General features: G+C 42.8%; 8 non-coding genes across 8 annotated transcripts; 5 read left to right on the top strand and 3 right to left on the bottom strand.

Moving 5' to 3' along the window:
* Positions 1–3,316: 3,316 nt before the first annotated feature.
* On the bottom strand, positions 3,317–3,389 carry trnar-acg (transfer RNA arginine (anticodon ACG)). The gene has a single exon. It is a non-coding gene; the product is annotated as a tRNA-Arg (tRNA).
* A 1,926-nt stretch (positions 3,390–5,315) lies between these two features.
* On the bottom strand, positions 5,316–5,388 carry trnak-cuu (transfer RNA lysine (anticodon CUU)). Its single transcript has one exon. It is a non-coding gene; the product is annotated as a tRNA-Lys (tRNA).
* Positions 5,389–5,675: 287 nt separating this feature from the next.
* Positions 5,676–5,748, top strand: trnak-uuu (transfer RNA lysine (anticodon UUU)). The gene has a single exon. It is a non-coding gene; the product is annotated as a tRNA-Lys (tRNA).
* A 2,708-nt stretch (positions 5,749–8,456) lies between these two features.
* On the bottom strand, positions 8,457–8,529 carry trnam-cau (transfer RNA methionine (anticodon CAU)). The gene has a single exon. It is a non-coding gene; the product is annotated as a tRNA-Met (tRNA).
* A 575-nt stretch (positions 8,530–9,104) lies between these two features.
* Positions 9,105–9,181, top strand: trnak-cuu (transfer RNA lysine (anticodon CUU)). Its single transcript has one exon. It is a non-coding gene; the product is annotated as a tRNA-Lys (tRNA).
* A 1,430-nt stretch (positions 9,182–10,611) lies between these two features.
* Positions 10,612–10,685, top strand: trnai-aau (transfer RNA isoleucine (anticodon AAU)). The gene has a single exon. It is a non-coding gene; the product is annotated as a tRNA-Ile (tRNA).
* Positions 10,686–12,290: 1,605 nt separating this feature from the next.
* On the top strand, positions 12,291–12,372 carry trnas-uga (transfer RNA serine (anticodon UGA)). Its single transcript has one exon. It is a non-coding gene; the product is annotated as a tRNA-Ser (tRNA).
* A 275-nt stretch (positions 12,373–12,647) lies between these two features.
* On the top strand, positions 12,648–12,760 carry LOC128766518 (U5 spliceosomal RNA). Its single transcript, XR_008416016.1, has one exon. It is a non-coding gene; the product is annotated as a U5 spliceosomal RNA (small nuclear RNA).
* The last annotated feature ends 3,226 nt before the right edge of the window (positions 12,761–15,986 follow it).

Below are 15,986 nucleotides of genomic sequence, written 5' to 3' on the forward strand. Positions count from 1 at the left end.
TTGGGCGACTGACGGCGATCAGCGGCGACCAACATGGCTGCGACACGACTGGGGTGTGCGACGCTACACGATTTGAGCTACATACGGCGATTAGGGCTACTCAAGACGACGCAACTGGGCTACTGCGTCAGTCGCAGAAGTTCAATTTTTTGAACTACTGCGACCAGTCGCGGTGCATTGACCAATCAGAGACCAGATCCGCGAGTGACATGTCCCGGCGGAGGCGAAGCTAATCGCTGCGGTTGTTTACATGCAGACTTTCCGCCATCCTCTCGAGAGTGGCACAAATTGTGAATTTTTTTACATAAATAGGAAGAATCTTGTCCGGAGGGAAAGTTCGCCACAACGGTGGCGTGACTGGTGAGTTGAGACCTTTATTTACCTAAGTTTACTTAAGTTATATTCGTCTAAACGCAATGTCCACCGAGTTTACGTGGCGAATGTACTGCTGCGACTGTAGAAACTACGTATGTCTGGTGACGGGATAAATAAGTACTGTTTCTGATTTAATTTAATTCAGATGAGACGTCCTGAAGGCTCTGTTTATATGAGGGGAGGACGGTGACCGAGGAGCGGAGTGGTCAGCGGCATCTACTGTAGTGCCGTGAAGTGAGCCTTCGTCACTGTCCTCTCTCTTCTGGAGCCCTCCATCTCCAAGAGAGACCTCGGCCAACATGACTGGAGAGGCAGCAGCAGCAAGGTAGCAGGTAGGTTTGCACATTCATTTAGTGGGGACATTCTGAATACTAGATTAATATATAAATATAAAAATGTATGTAGCTTTCTGTATTGCTTTTTTCTGTTTAGCTAGTACAATAATGTAATCACGCCATGCTGTCATTAAGGAGAGGAGGAGGATGGATCCACTCATGATGTTGGTGATGAGGAGGAGGAGGATGGACCTTCCTCCCTCTTCACCTGGTGCTGCTGCGTCTCCTCCACCTGCCACTGGCCCCTCCTCATCCACTGCTGCTCCTGATGTATGTAGAAATAACATTTTCTACCATTATCCTATTTTTTTAATTAAATGTTATTGTACTACATCATTCACTGTCATAGTGACATGACTTGCTTTAGGTTAACTATTGCTGTCCTATACAGATCTTATTTATTAGTACTCATCACTATGGCATGTAATTGAACTCAACTTCCATTATGTGCAGGACACCGAAGGAAGAGACCAACAGAGGAAGGTGTCCCCCGATGCTGATGCTGAGCTCAAACATCTACTAATGAACTCCCTCCACAAACCCAGCTCAGAAGAAGGGACAGTTTTCAAGGTCCTCGTTCCTTCCAGGTTCCACATAAATTTAAAATGTTACTTTACCAAGCAAAACAACAGCTGACTGAAACCATTTGGACCCTTCATTTATTTTCTTTGTAGCCACAGTTTCATTAAAGAACCGGATGCCGCCCCACTTCCTCCGCCTCTCTTGACCCTCGTCCCTCTGAGGAAGATCCTTCTAAACACACCTACGTAGTTCACTTCAAGTTTGACTGTGATTCTGTGTGTATTAAATGAGTATAAATGAATTAGTTACTTTATTTTTGCCAATAAAGTGTTTGACAAAAAACACAGCTTTGTTTTATTGCAGAGATGAATTATAGGTGCAACAATGTGGACCGATGCTTTGTTAAAATACGTGGCTGACTCTTGAATGAGCAAAAAGGAGACGCTTCATCTGCGACAAAAACATGTGGTCTGTGGCAGTGGTCCTCTGGTCAGCTCCTGGAAGTGGACGGTCACCAACACTGAAGCAGTTGGTGATGAGTCTCCTGTTACAGAGTTTCTGCAAAATATAAACCATACATGGATATGTAAACATGTATATGTAGGTGATAATTTAACAAAGTAAATATCAACCATACAACAGCACATCAACTCACAGGATGAATCGTTTTAACACAATGCATTTAACTGTTCCATTAATTGATTACCACAAAGTGGTGCTAACTGACAAGACTCAAAGAAAATATAAATGTTATTATGAATACTCTAGTTTTCGTGTCCAAATTATTGACAATGACAGATTATGTATCTCCAAAATTACTTCAAGCATACAGCAGATACGACTGCAGGGTTCATGAATTGATGACAGTTCAGAAAGACTTGTACACAAGTCGGCGAACACAACTACAAATCGAGTTGCTGACCGAAGACAGACATTCGCCAGAGGACCGACCGCGGTACTTGGTGTCTTGTATTGGTGCCACTGATCTGGACCAACAGGTCGTCCAACTAGCAGCGGTTCCGCCTGAAGTACCACTCGAAGCAACGTATCCTGGTGACGCTGCCATTTTCAATCCACCGTCCACAACAACTTGAGACCACACCCCCCAGTGTCTGATCAACTTTGGCGACGTGTTCGAACCGGGCAGGTGACAACTAATCACGACCTGAGCAAGCTACCAGCTACTGACCATCATGAAGAAAAGCTTTGGGGAATCGAACACCAGTACTTCACATGACAGGTGGAGATACTGTCCACTGTACTAAGAAAGATTCAGCTGGCTGCATTTCAGAGGAGGACAAGCCATTCAAATCTCCTTCGAAAGAGTCTTGAGATACATTTTTTTGATTTTTTTACATGTACACAATGCAGTGGGGGGAAAAGAAAAAGAATCAACAACAGAGCTGTTCACCGACCGACCTACCTTCATGGCATTTAGCATCACAACATATACAGTGTGTATTGGGTAAATATGAACACAAACTTAATATTGGTTCTGGACTCAAAAGTTGCAAACTACACTGAAAATAATAAATTAAAAAAAAACATAATAAAAAAAGCACTAATGACGGGAGAATGACGACTGAACTTTAAAACCTTCCGTGGGGACGGAACAAAAAAAAGCAATCAAAGCAACAATATAAAAACCTTCCATGGTTGGAACCTCTTTTTTGTTTTGTTCTCAGTGCAGTTTTTCCATTTCTGACATTATGTGCAGGCAGCAATGAGGCCATTTGGTCAAAGCTTGAGTTAGAAATGCCACAAAAGTGTTTCTCCAGCAAGGATTCAAGGCATTTCTGCATCACATCACATTCTAGTGTATTGGATTCAACACATGCTTTGTCAGTAACTGAATTAACAAAAGAAAAGCACAGTGCCATGACCTGGATTTGAACTGGGGTTGCTGCAGCCACAACGCAAAGTACGAACCAATATACGATCACAGGTGTTCGGAAACATATTTCTTACACAATAGAAAAGGCCATCTGACCGCGTTTCTCTCACACAAGCGTAGACGAGACAAGTCATGTCGCATGCAGTGCACGTTTAACTTCCACATCAAGAATGACATATGAAAAAGAGGTCAAGCTAGCCAGGAGTCGAACCTGGAATCTCCTGATCCGTAGTCAGGCGCGTTATCCATTGCGCCACTAGCCCTATGTATTGTTCAATTCCATGTGAACTGACTTGAGTGAAAGTAGGGTATCAAACACCTCAGAACATTCTAAAGCAGTTCAAACTGAGATGGCAGGGGAGGCACCATTGTCAGGAGGTGGTTCACCCAAGGCTTCAAGGATTCAAGCACAGAAAGTATCTTTTCATTCTGGCACTGGGGTTGAACTGCTTTGGAATGTTGTGAGGCGTCTGATACCCAACTTTCACTCAAGTCAGTTCATATGGCTCAAAATGTCTTGGAAAACTGACATTTCAAGGGCGTCGTTCAGTGGATTCTTCTGGCTGAACACTCCTTTAATCAGCTCCACTGACAAGAAAGTTTTGAGTCATTTTGCAAGCTGCACCAACACACAACCAGTGAAACAGCCAACTTGACCAGCGACAACGCATCGCCTGAACAGGGACTTGAACCCTGGAGACGTGATTTGTTGGTTTTAGGAGATATTGGGTCAACCATGAAAGTCATGTATTTCGGTCAAAAGCTGTTGTTGCGTGGCCTGACGCTAATGCATGGTACTTGTCAACATCTTTCAAATTCTTTTCTTTTTCCACTACTCTCCTTTCCTTCTACTGTAAATTCTCTAACAAATGTTCCATTGTGCATTTCTGCCTCAAACTCATTCTCCTTCTTTAACATCCCTCACTCTTTATTGAAACTTTTTCTGTGCTTGTCTTTTCTCTCCTTATCAACTACTGCCAAAACTTGTCTTTATTTCCACATACAGGTCATCCATTTTTCTCTGACTCTTCTGACTATACTTATTGTATTTGTGTAAAATACACACATCCGACCAGACATCTTCCTCCTCTTCACTGAGCAACAAATTAATTTCTCTTTCACCAGTTTACTTTTTCTCTTTTTTTTTCTTTTTCTTTTTAAATCACAAAACAGGTTCCAGATCTCATGTTAACACTGACCATCAAACTCAAAATAAAAGACAAATAAAAAACTATTTACTCAGCATCAGACCCAGATAAAGCTACATTTTCTTGATATCTGATCAAGCATAAAGCTCCATACGCTGTTACAGACATAATGGTGGTGAAAACATGGTTGACCCAATATCTCCTAAAACCAACAAATCACGTATTCAGGGTATCAGACGCCTCACAACATTCCAAAGCAGTTCAACCCCAGTGCCAGAATGAAAAGATACTTTCTGTGCTTGAATCCTTGAAGCCTTGGGTGAACCACCTCCTGACAATGGTGCCTCCCCTGCCATCTCAGTTTGAACTGCTTTGGAATGTTCTGAGGTGTTTGATACCCTACTTTCACTCAAGTCAGTTCACATGATCGCTGAACTTTGCAGGTTTTAACTGGTTATTCCAGTTTCTATGCAGCTGCTGACGACCTTCTGAAGGTCAGTTGTCAGGATGGCCGAGCGGTCGAAGGCGCCAGACTCAAGGTGATAAACCTTCCTAACCCTGGGACACAAAACACCATCTCAAATACAGACACAAGCAACTAATATATTGAAAATATCTGGCTTTTCTTGTCGTTTAATTTTGTCCAAATCTTCATTGAAGTCAGCATCTTGGAGAAAACCACCTGTGATTTGGAACTCCGACAAAAGAGTCAAACGTGTATTGGAGCTTTTGTTGTGTTGAGTTAAACTGTGGGACCATATTCTGCAGTTCCTGTGGGGAAAATAAAAGTAGGACTGAATGTAATTTATGCAGCAGTGCTAATATTTACCACACGATCCTGATTTGCACATGCGTCGTGCTTCAGCATTACAGCGTCCCTACAGTCCTGGTATATGTACTACATTGATTTGTTCTGGAGTTCTGTGTTTGTGTGACAGAGAACAAACGTAACACGAAAAAGGGAAGATTTGCCTCTGCAGTCGGTGCATCATGTGGACACAAGGATGTAGACCACCCAGATTAGAGGCAGATAAAATACTGCGCCCAACGTGGGGCTCGAACCCACGACCCTGAGATTAAGAGTCTCATGCTCTACCGACTGAGCTAGCCGGGCCACCGAAGCGAGAAGAGTTCCAAAATTAGAGGATTTCTTGAACCATCTTGAAATCTTGAAAAAGAATATGAATTGTTAGGTTGGTGGTTCAAACCCACACAGGTATAGACCCTATTTGAGCACAGCCTGTGGAAAGAAAAAACTGAAACTTGAATGAAAAAAAAGATCAAATGAAATATCTCACCAACACAGCTGATATCAGGTTTGTCATGTGCTCACCACAAACATCGGCTAAGACAAGGAACGCACACACTGCATCTGGTTACACACATCACACCTCGCTAGGAGCCTGGATAGCTCAGTCGGTAGAGCATCAGACTTTTAATCTGACGGTCCAGGGTTCAAGTCCCTGTTCAGGCGATGCTTTGTCACTGGCCAAGTCGGCCGGTTTTACTGGTTGCAAAAGGACTTGGTTCAGGCTCTGATACTGTGACTCACTTATTACATCTTGGAGAATCAGATGGGTAAAATAAAATGCAGAAAGTTCTAATAACACTACCATGTTTTATCATTATTTTTTATTAGATGTATTTACATAAGACAGACTTAGAACACACAACCCTCGTTGGCGCAGTAGGCAGCGCGTCAGTCTCGTAATCTGAAGGTTGTGAGTTCGAGCCTCACTGTCTTTTTGAAAAGTGATATGGATTTCCATTCCATTCATTTACGTTCAACTGTTTTGCGGGACAAGCTTTGCAACATGACTCCTACCACGACCTTTATTTATGGTATGTTTCCACGGAGCGATGTGTGTCCATTTTGCCCTCTTCCCGGACATCAGGACAGTTGTGGATGATGTTTGCAACCAAGACCAGCACGATGTAGGACGGACGACTCCAGAAAAGTCCCTTTTGTGCTCTGATCACTTATATGTGTGCAAAACAAATCACTGACAGAAGACCATCATCAATCACCAGTTCACAGATGTTATTGGAACAATGGTTCAGAGGATTGTCTTGAAGTGCTGGTTTGTTCAAAGGCTGAACAACAGATGCAAAGTTTCTGTTGTTTCAACATCATTTTATTTCCACATGTCTCTGTGGCGCAATAGCTTAGCAAGTCCGACTGTTAGCCGAAAGGTTGGTGGTTGGAGCCCACCCAGGGACGTGACCTGCTTTATCTTGTACTACAAACTTCATTCATGTACTCACTCTGACAGAGGTGATGTTGATCTCCAAAATCTAGCCCTTCATGATAATCCTCTTAAGCATTTGTTGCTGGTCTTGAAACAAGTTCGAAACAGTCTTAAAAAACACAGGGTGGCCTGAAGTAGTCAATGATTTGGCTTGATTTACATTTAAAGTAACTAACTTTGAGATTTACTAAGGTGAGATTAACTAAGTAAGAAAAAAAGAGTAGAAATATTCTTAAAACAATCTTAATAATCTTATACAATTTGGTCTTACATAGTATATTATACTCAAACCAAGATCAATAAGAACTTTAGCCTCGATATGAGATTGTAAGTCTTGGCCAGATCAGGAGTTTTTGCAGTGTAGTGTCCGTGTGAAAGTAAGTACATTTTTCATATGTACGTTCTGGTAATAATGAAAGTGTGATTCATGTAAATGGGTAGCGGTGTAACTGTTCAAGTCAGATTGGTTAAATTGCTCTAAAGCTCAACAAACCTGAATCTTCCACCACTGCTGTAAGATAAGATAATGTCTTATGAGGGTTTTTTTAAACAATGTAACAACACATTACTTGCATTCTAGACATTATGACCTGTGATGTTTGTTGTCTCAGTGAAGTTTGCTCACTACCTGCAGCTATCACAAGGCACTTTTTCAACAATTTAATTGAATCAATAATTGTTGACAATGTGAATTCTGTTTGCTTGGTTTGTTTAGTGTGAATGCTTTGTCTCATTTTGAGAAAGAAAAGCTAATAATGAGAACTCTTGAATTAAGAACAATAATCTTGTTTAGTAGCTCAGACTTTAAGATCTTTTCACTCAAATGAAGAAAGAAGCAAACGCTGAAATAAGAATTGACAAGCTAGTTTTGAGTTTATTTGACTTCGTCAAGTAGCACTTCCAGCAAAGTTTCAGTTAAGCACCATTCTAAGACGTCGAATCACATTAAATGTTGAAACACAACGTACCATAACATGGTCATTGTGTTATTAAATGTTTGTCACTGACAAGGTCTCTGACGTGTCAATAAGATGATAATCATGGTCCTTAACCAATGACATGGTTGGTTTGAGAACTCAGTCGAGACAGGAATCAGATTTGCTACTTTTATTGAACCTGACCAAATCCATCAGTGCTACAGAGAACTGACTCATGTGATATTGAAGAGTATCCTGTTTTGGTACTTGAATGCAGCCTTCTGACTGTGAGGGAGTGGAAGAGCAGGAGATTTTACAGATCAAACCAGAACATTGCACGTATTAGAGCGAGATGATGTTTGGTAGCTGCATAACTATTTACAAACGTCTGCTGGAGTGATTCTCTGGGGCAGCACAGTGTGTTTCACCTGACTCATGATTGGTTAAACTCCGCGTGCTTGTTTGAACAGGGAACCTACTGTGAGGCTGATAGACAATGTTCAACAGGATAAGATAAAGCAGGTCTCGTCCCTGGGTGGGCTCGAACCACCAACCTTTCGGTTAACAGCCGAACGCGTCATGCAAGGCAGATATCACAACATTTAGCTGCTAATACACAGCATCGTCACCATGAAATCAACAATTATATGATGTTGAAACAACAGAAACGTTGCTTCTGTTGTTCAGCCTTTGAACAAACCAGCACATCAAGAAAATCCTCTGAACCATTGTTTCATTAACATCTGAGAACTGGTGACCGTCTTCTGACGTCAGTGACCTGTTTTGCACACATATATGTGATCAGAGCACAAAAGAGACTTTTCTCGTGTTCTGCAGTCGTCCGTCCTACATTGTGCTGGTCTTGGTTGCAAACATCATCCACAACTGTCCTGATGTCTGGGAAGAGGGGAAAATGGACACATATCGCTCCGTGGAAACATACCATAAATAAAGGTCGTGGTAGGAGTCATGTTGCAAAGCTTGTCCCCCAAAACAGTTGCACCCTAAAAAGACAGTGCCCCGTGTGAGGCTCGAACTCACGACCTTCAGATTATGAGACTGACGCGCTGCCTACTGCGCCAACGAGGCTTGTGCAGTCAATGAAAAGCAGCGTGACTCAGAGGAAAGATCAAGTGCATGGAATGGAGACCCACTTCTTTGGTAGAAAATACATGAAGCTACATTCCCATCCATGAGGAGGATTGCAAAGAGACATCTCAGAGTAACTGCAACTCAGGACCTGCAGTGTTTAGGCTGGACAATGAGTAAGTTCAAGAAGAAGTGTGATGAAAGGAAAAAATGTAAACACGTTACTCTTTCTAAATCTGAACCTTAAATATATTGTGAACAATGCCTGAAAAGGATGAAGGGATTATTCTGGGAATTATTCCTGAAGGTCTTTGTGGGCAAAGAGTAAATGGTGGTGTCAACTATAGTTTACAGTATATTTGCACTTTTGACTGGAGTTGTTTAAACCATGTGACTCTGAAGCAGTTGCTGTGTGGTTGTCTTGACTCAGCATATGTGTATTTTAAAGGGTTGTATTCATCATGTTATTTGCTGTGCATTCTTTAAATTGAAGCTCTTGAATTTGAATGTAAACAGCTTCGTCCGACTACTGGATAGAAAGTCGAGCTTCTCTCGGTCAGACAACACACCATGGAGCCTGGCTAGCTCAGTCGGTAGAGCATGAGACTCTTAATCTCAGGGTCGTGGGTTCGAGCCCCACGTTGGTTCAACTTTTTAGCTTGCTCAAATCCAGGTTGTACACACCATTGTCCTGACACAATGGACGATAGGATGTTCTCTGTCTTCCATATAGACACTGTTATTCAATGCTCATGCCTCAGTGCCTCAGTGAAGCTCCTCATAGAGGAAATGCCTCTCCTCTTCTGTATTTGCCTGACACCAGCCCCTGAGATCACACGCCTCATGCTCCACTGACTCACTGTTTTAATGACAGGATATTGCACATCCCACCTTAAAATTGACCTGAATGCTGGCTAAATATTAAACATATAGAGCTTTCTGGATCGCATTTTTCTGTATCGCTAGTACAATGATGTCATCACACTCTCTTGTCATTTATGTGAGGAGGAGGATGGACCTTCCTCCTGTCTCACCTGGTGCTGCTGCTGCATCTCCTCCAACTTTCCAACTTCCATTATGTGCAGGACACCAAAGGAAGAGACCAACTGAGGGAGGGTCCCCGGATGCTGATGTCCCTGCTGGGAAGATCCTTCAAAACACACCGACATAGTTCACTTCAGGTCTGACTATGATTCTGTGTGTATTGAATGAGTATAAATGAATTATTTATTTTATTTTATATTTTGCAAATAAAGAGAGTTTGATATTGAATATTGTTTTTTGTGTAAAATGGCTTCACAGAAAAAAATCAAAATCAATCAAAAGCACTTTGAAAAATGTCAACAAACTGACTTGAACGCAGCTTTGTTTTATTGCAGAGATGAATTATAATGTGCAAGGACCTTTGCTCTGTTCAACTGGTGGATGACTCTTGAACGAGCAGTTGTGGTGCACTGATGATTGATGACAGTTCGGAAAGACTTGTACACAAGTCGGCGAACACAACTACAAATCGCGTTGCTGACCGAAGACAGACGTTCGCCAGAGGACAGACCGCGGTACTTGGTGTCTTGTATTGGTGCCACTGATCTGGACCAACAGGTCGTCCAACTAGCAGCGGTTCCGCCTGAAGTACCACTCGAAGTGGCTGTATCCTGGCTGCTGGTGGAGATGGTTAAAATCACCAGTGTGAGCGGCCTATGCTACGAAACAAGAAACGTTCTTCATGTTTTCATTTAATAAGTAGTGATAGTTGAGCACTGGCTCCGCCATTTTCAATCTACCCTCCACAACAACTTGGGGACACACCACCTCGACAATTGACCTCCTTTGGAGATGCGTTCGATCCAGGCAGGTGACTAATCACAACATGAGCAAGCAACCAGCAACTGACAACTGCAGCCACAACGCAGAGTACGAACCAATATAAGATCACAGGTGTTCGGAAACTTATTTTTTAGACAACAGAAAAGGCCATCTCACCACACTTCTCTCACACAAGCGTAGACGAGACAAGTTATGTAGCATGCAGTGCACAAATATTATTGTATATTATATATTACATTATTTCGTTGTGCAACTGGCCGGTTAGCTCAGATGGTTAGAGCGTGGTGCTAATAACGCCAAGGCCATGGGTTCGATCCCCATACTGGCCACTGATATTATGTTCACTGTGACTATATATGTATTTAACAGTTAACATGAGAGAAGTTTCACAGTTGTATATATATATATATATATATATAAAGAAAATGTGGTGTTTACCCTCAAATCCTACGGTCCGTAAATGAACAAGGTGCCAAAACACCCTATCAGGTCAGGGTAGTGTTCAATGTCATGATGTTGAGGCCGGAGTTTGAACTGTTTCGGTGGTCCAGTATCTTCCTGTGCAAATCCTGAATTGATTCTTCGGTGAATACCGGGCACAGTACTATTTCAACCACCTCCTTCAAGTCCATCAGCACAGTCCATGCTCCGTGTCCTTCAGGTACCATATGAATGGGAGCAATCTCAGCAATGTGGCATTTTCATGGCCATTGCCTCCAATTGTGTTCCTTGCTGCAAATGTCTTGGGAATGGGCCGAGGTCGATCAACTTTGTCTGTGTGCTGGTATGGAAATGACACACTCTTGTTGTTCAAACACTTGAATGTGAAGTATTTGCATTCTATCATCTCCCTTGTACACGCAGCAATTTCTGTCGGCACAACGCCCTCAAACAGATCATGGAGAGCATCAGGTGGGAAACCTGTGACTGTGTGAAAAAAAGAAAGAGCCGGGATTTGTGTGTGTGTTTTGGCAGATTTAACTGGTGAAATTAGTTCAAAGTCCTTACGATGTGCTTTGCGGGTGAGTCAGTGATTTTGGTAAAATTACAAATCATGAAGAAAAAATGAATGAAGAAGTGAAGGAAATGAAAGAAGGAAATTCTACAACATTTCAGACTTCTGAGTCAGTAGGAACTCAAAACAGGCAAAAGAGCGAGAGAGAGGGGCGCGCAAGGCAGACATCACAACATTTAGAAAATGAAGCTCAAGTATTCCAACCCACATTCATAACACTCACACAGCTATATTTTGACCGATGCATCAATTTATGTACAGAGTGGAACTGAGTAGATACATATCTTGAGCTGACATGGACTTAAAGACATAGAGAAGCTGAGGAGCCGAACTGAGTCGGCCAAAAACCTCATCTCACTGCATGTTTGTTCATCCGCTATTGTCGATTTCTCTTTGTGAAAGTGAATGTTCCTTGACATGAATCTGTGCAATGGTGTTCTTGTGTAAACTGTAGCTTCCTTCCAAGCAGTTGATCTGGGTTCAATTCTCAGGCTTTGGCAATTGTTTTTGCCATCTAACCGTGGATGGCAGAATATTTGTGCGTCAACTGTCAACACTCAAATGTCCCATTAAGACTGGACGCGGACGACCAACAGACAGGTCTCAATGGGATAAAAATCAATCTCTGCCTGGCGTTGTTGGTAGGACTCGAAGCTACGGGGGAAATCCCCAATGGATTTCAGTTCCATGGCCTTCATCACTCGTGCCTTCAGTGGATTTGTGAATGGTCAGAAGAAACCAGTTCTTTGAATCACGACTGAATGGAGTGGGCTACGTGCAGTGGCTGGGAATCGAACCCAGGTCAAGTGCTTGAAAAGCAGCCATCATCATTGTTGGTTGAAAGATGAGGAAGAGATGTGATGAACTGGTTTCTAATGAACCCATAACTAAATGACTGATGAAGTGTCTGAGGAACAGTGTTGTTGTGGCCGAGTGGTTAAGGCGATGGACTTGAAATCCATTGGGGTTTCCCCGTGTAGGTTCGAGTCCTACCAGCAACGTGAATGTAGATTTTCTTGCCTTGTGACCTGTGTGTTGCAGTCAGCGTCCAGACTTACTTGATGTTTGAAGCCCAAATATCTTGTTGTTGTGGACAAGCTGCTCATAGAGTTTACGTTGCAGCTTTTTATCTTGTGTAGTACTATTCGACAGATTACTTCCCCACTTTGTCTTCATTCATCATGTTGTGAGACACGCACGATGCAGAGGGCGCCACCATGAGTTAAAGGTCGATGTGGAAGAATACAGCTCCTTCTCTGGTTCAGTGTCAGTAGTTCACTCATGTTTCTCTTCAGATCGTATAAATCTTTCGCCTTTTACTAAAGATTTCCGTGGAGAGGAACAACATGAGTTTTTACTAATTTTTTGATGCCCTGCTCTTGTAGGGCTTCTTGTTGTGTTCAATGTAACGTGTCTGGTTAACAACTTTGGATCACAAGTGCAGAGTTGTTATTCCCAAGATGTGTATCTATGAAGCATCAGAGTGTGTCTAACTTCAATTGAGCCATCACTCCATTTCCATGGTTTTCAGAACAACATGTTTTCCTGCTCTCAAAGTGTCTCTCTTTTTGTAGAGATCCTCATTCTCATGTCTCTGTGACGTAATTGGTCAGCGCGTTTGGCTGTTGCGGGAAAGGCTGGTGGTTAGAGACCACCCTGGGAAGAAGATCCACTTTGGTTCCGTGACGAACCTCACGGTGAGTAGGGCAGGTGATCGGTTGGTGATTTCACAGTGCTGTCGGCCCGTACCTTCCCCAGGGAACTGGAATGTTTGATTTCAGTCAGTCTGGTTGAACTCCAGTCAGCTGAAGACAAATTAAGTCACACACACTGTTTGTCATTTTGGGGACACGATGAAAGTGCTGGATCCAAAAACAAAGGAAACTATGTGGAGCATCACTGACTTACATTACTTACTAACTTAGGACTTGACTGAAGGCCAAGGTGAAAAATTCACGGCCCACCACTGGTAAATGGTGGTGGTAAATGACAGCCAACTATAGTTTACAGTATATGTGAACTTTTGACTGGAGTTGTTTAAAGCATGTGACTCTGAACCAGTTGCTGTGTGGTTGTCTTGACCCAGCATGACTTTTAAAGTGTTTTATAATGTTATTTGCCCTGCATTTTTTCTCAGTCAGGCAATATGCCATGTAGCCCGACTAGCTCAGTCAGTAGAGCATGAGACTCTTAATCTCAAGGTTGTAGGTTGGGCGCAACTTCTCAAATCGAGCTTGTCCACTCCCTTGTCCCCACACAATGGAAAGTAGAATACAATATTCCTATCACCTCGCACATCGGTTCTGCACCCCTGTTGCATGAGGAGGACTCAACATGCCACCTGCCTCTTGTTCCACCCACATCACTCAGACATTGTAACACATTCCTCTCCTGAGTCCTCAGAAGTTGGCCTGCTAGCCAGAGTCAACTTTTCAAGATACATTGACGGGAAAATGCAAACACTCAACTTCAACCCTCAGTTCCTGTCCGTCCTCCGTTTATTATTGTATTTAATAAACTATTAATTTACTCTTGTTGTCCCGTGTCCTCTGTAAACCTGCAACATTCTAGCTATTGGGTCCACCTCCATGACGAGCCATGACTCATGTTCTATCTGTAGCTGCTGCCGTTGAGTCCTCTGCTCTGCAGACCTGCTCAGAGCTGCTGAGAGACGCGACCAGCGCCACATTTCATCATCCCTGACGGTTGTTCTGGAACTGATTGAAGAAGAATAGTTTCTAACTCTGACGTCTGTGTCCACAGTCAACTGGAAATGAACATGTGAACAGATGTTTTGATGGTTCTGATCGCTCTGATCGCTGTTTGTCTGCTCCTTATTGAAACACAGGAGAGTCATGATGTAATAAAGCCAGAGGAAAAACGCTGCTCCTTCGTCTTTATTATTCAACAGTGCTGTAAACAACAGGCATGACGTTGTTCTGCATGTTTTCACGGAAGAATCACGTCAGAAACATCACAACGACGTCCATTGCTCGTGGAATTCCATTCATTCCACTGGACATGTGAGGGAGAGAGACCCGAATGACGTTGCATCTTACAGATTTATTTCTCATCATGAAAAGATTGCGGGTTGTTGTCTCTTGTCACCTAGTAAATAAATGTTCAAATTTTCCCTTTTGCTTTATTCTGAAACATGCATTCAAAATAAAGTTTTATCATCTGGGTCCGTCGCTCTTGCAGCTGCTTCCACCTCTCGCTGGATCCTGCCTCTCCTCACTGGCTGCATGACGGAGTTCCATCTCTGATGTTGAATGATAGATGCTTCTAGAAGTTGCCTTTGCAAGTATGAGCTGGACAGTGTTGTGTATATTACTTTCTGTGATTACATTTTTCACTGTTTTGTCACGGTCTTTCCTCATAAACAAACGTGGGATGGGGGGGAGGGACCAGAGACCCAGCTTTACGACAGCCTGCAGTTACACTCATTCACCTGTGGCGCCGCCAAAAGCAAATATTCCAGGACTGCAAACAGCTGCTTTAACTAAAGTGTGCATGAAACATGAAGCTTCTTTCATTTAATTTTGGCACATTATCGAGTTGGACTGGTCACAACAGTGTCTGTTTCTCCAGCAAGGATTCAAGGCCTTTCTTTCTCAATTCCATCTTGCTGACTGAAACTCATCCAAATTACAGGCACAATTGATGAAACTCCAGCTTCCTTGTGTTGAAGGAGCACAGCAGACGAATGACTTTAAATCTCACGGTCCTGGGTTCAGTTCAGCTTCTATGGGAAACGCAGCGCAGAGACAATCGAGCTATGAGTGGTGCACCTCTGTGAGGAGGAGTGGCGCTGTGAGCTCTTCAGTCCCTATGGTTCCTATGACAGTAGAAGAAGAGCGATTGAAGCTGACAGGTAGAGAGAAGCTGTTTCAGACTGTTTTATTGAACTCTGTCGACAGCGATCGTACTGACTAGTTTAACTAGTTTAACTTCAGAGATGATGATTCAACGGTGTCATCATCATCAACCCGTTTCCTTCGGCTTGTTTTGGGAATAAACTCACAAGTTTCTAAATAAATTTTAATACTCTGAAGGTTGTGTTGTCAATGTATTACAAGAATGACAGATGTCAAGTGGCAAAAACAAAGAGTTTCACTTTTGATCACACGAGTGAGCACGGACTCACTTTAGCAACCATGCTAACGGTTGCTAACATGGAGGTAATGCCTGTTATGGTCATATTGGGGGCCAGGGTCATATTGCTTTTTACAGAGAAGGCTGCAGTTTTTGCTTCCTGCAGTGTGTGGTTGTGGGCGTGGCCAGATGGAGGTTGATTTGCTGGAGCCGGAGTGCAGCCTATCAGAGGCTGTGGAGACATCTACAAGTACCTGTAGCTGCTGCCTGCTCTCTCTCTCTCTCTCTCTCTCTTCTCCAACCACTCCCAAGCCAGCAGCAGGTGTTGTACTGTGCTCCTGTGATTGTTCTTTTGTGTTGATGTTCCTCAGAGTTTTTGTTTTGTTCTTTTTTGTCATTGCATTGGATTTGTGTCAAATTCCTCAATTTAAGTTTCAACAAGCATCCTGAGTTTAGTGTATGTAAAGAACGTTTTGTTTGCTATTTGCAATGTAACAGTCACTTCGCGTCCGTTAAAGTT

Source organism: Synchiropus splendidus, chromosome 10 (genome assembly GCF_027744825.2).
Source record: "Synchiropus splendidus isolate RoL2022-P1 chromosome 10, RoL_Sspl_1.0, whole genome shotgun sequence".
Lineage (NCBI taxonomy): Eukaryota > Metazoa > Chordata > Actinopteri > Syngnathiformes > Callionymidae > Synchiropus > Synchiropus splendidus.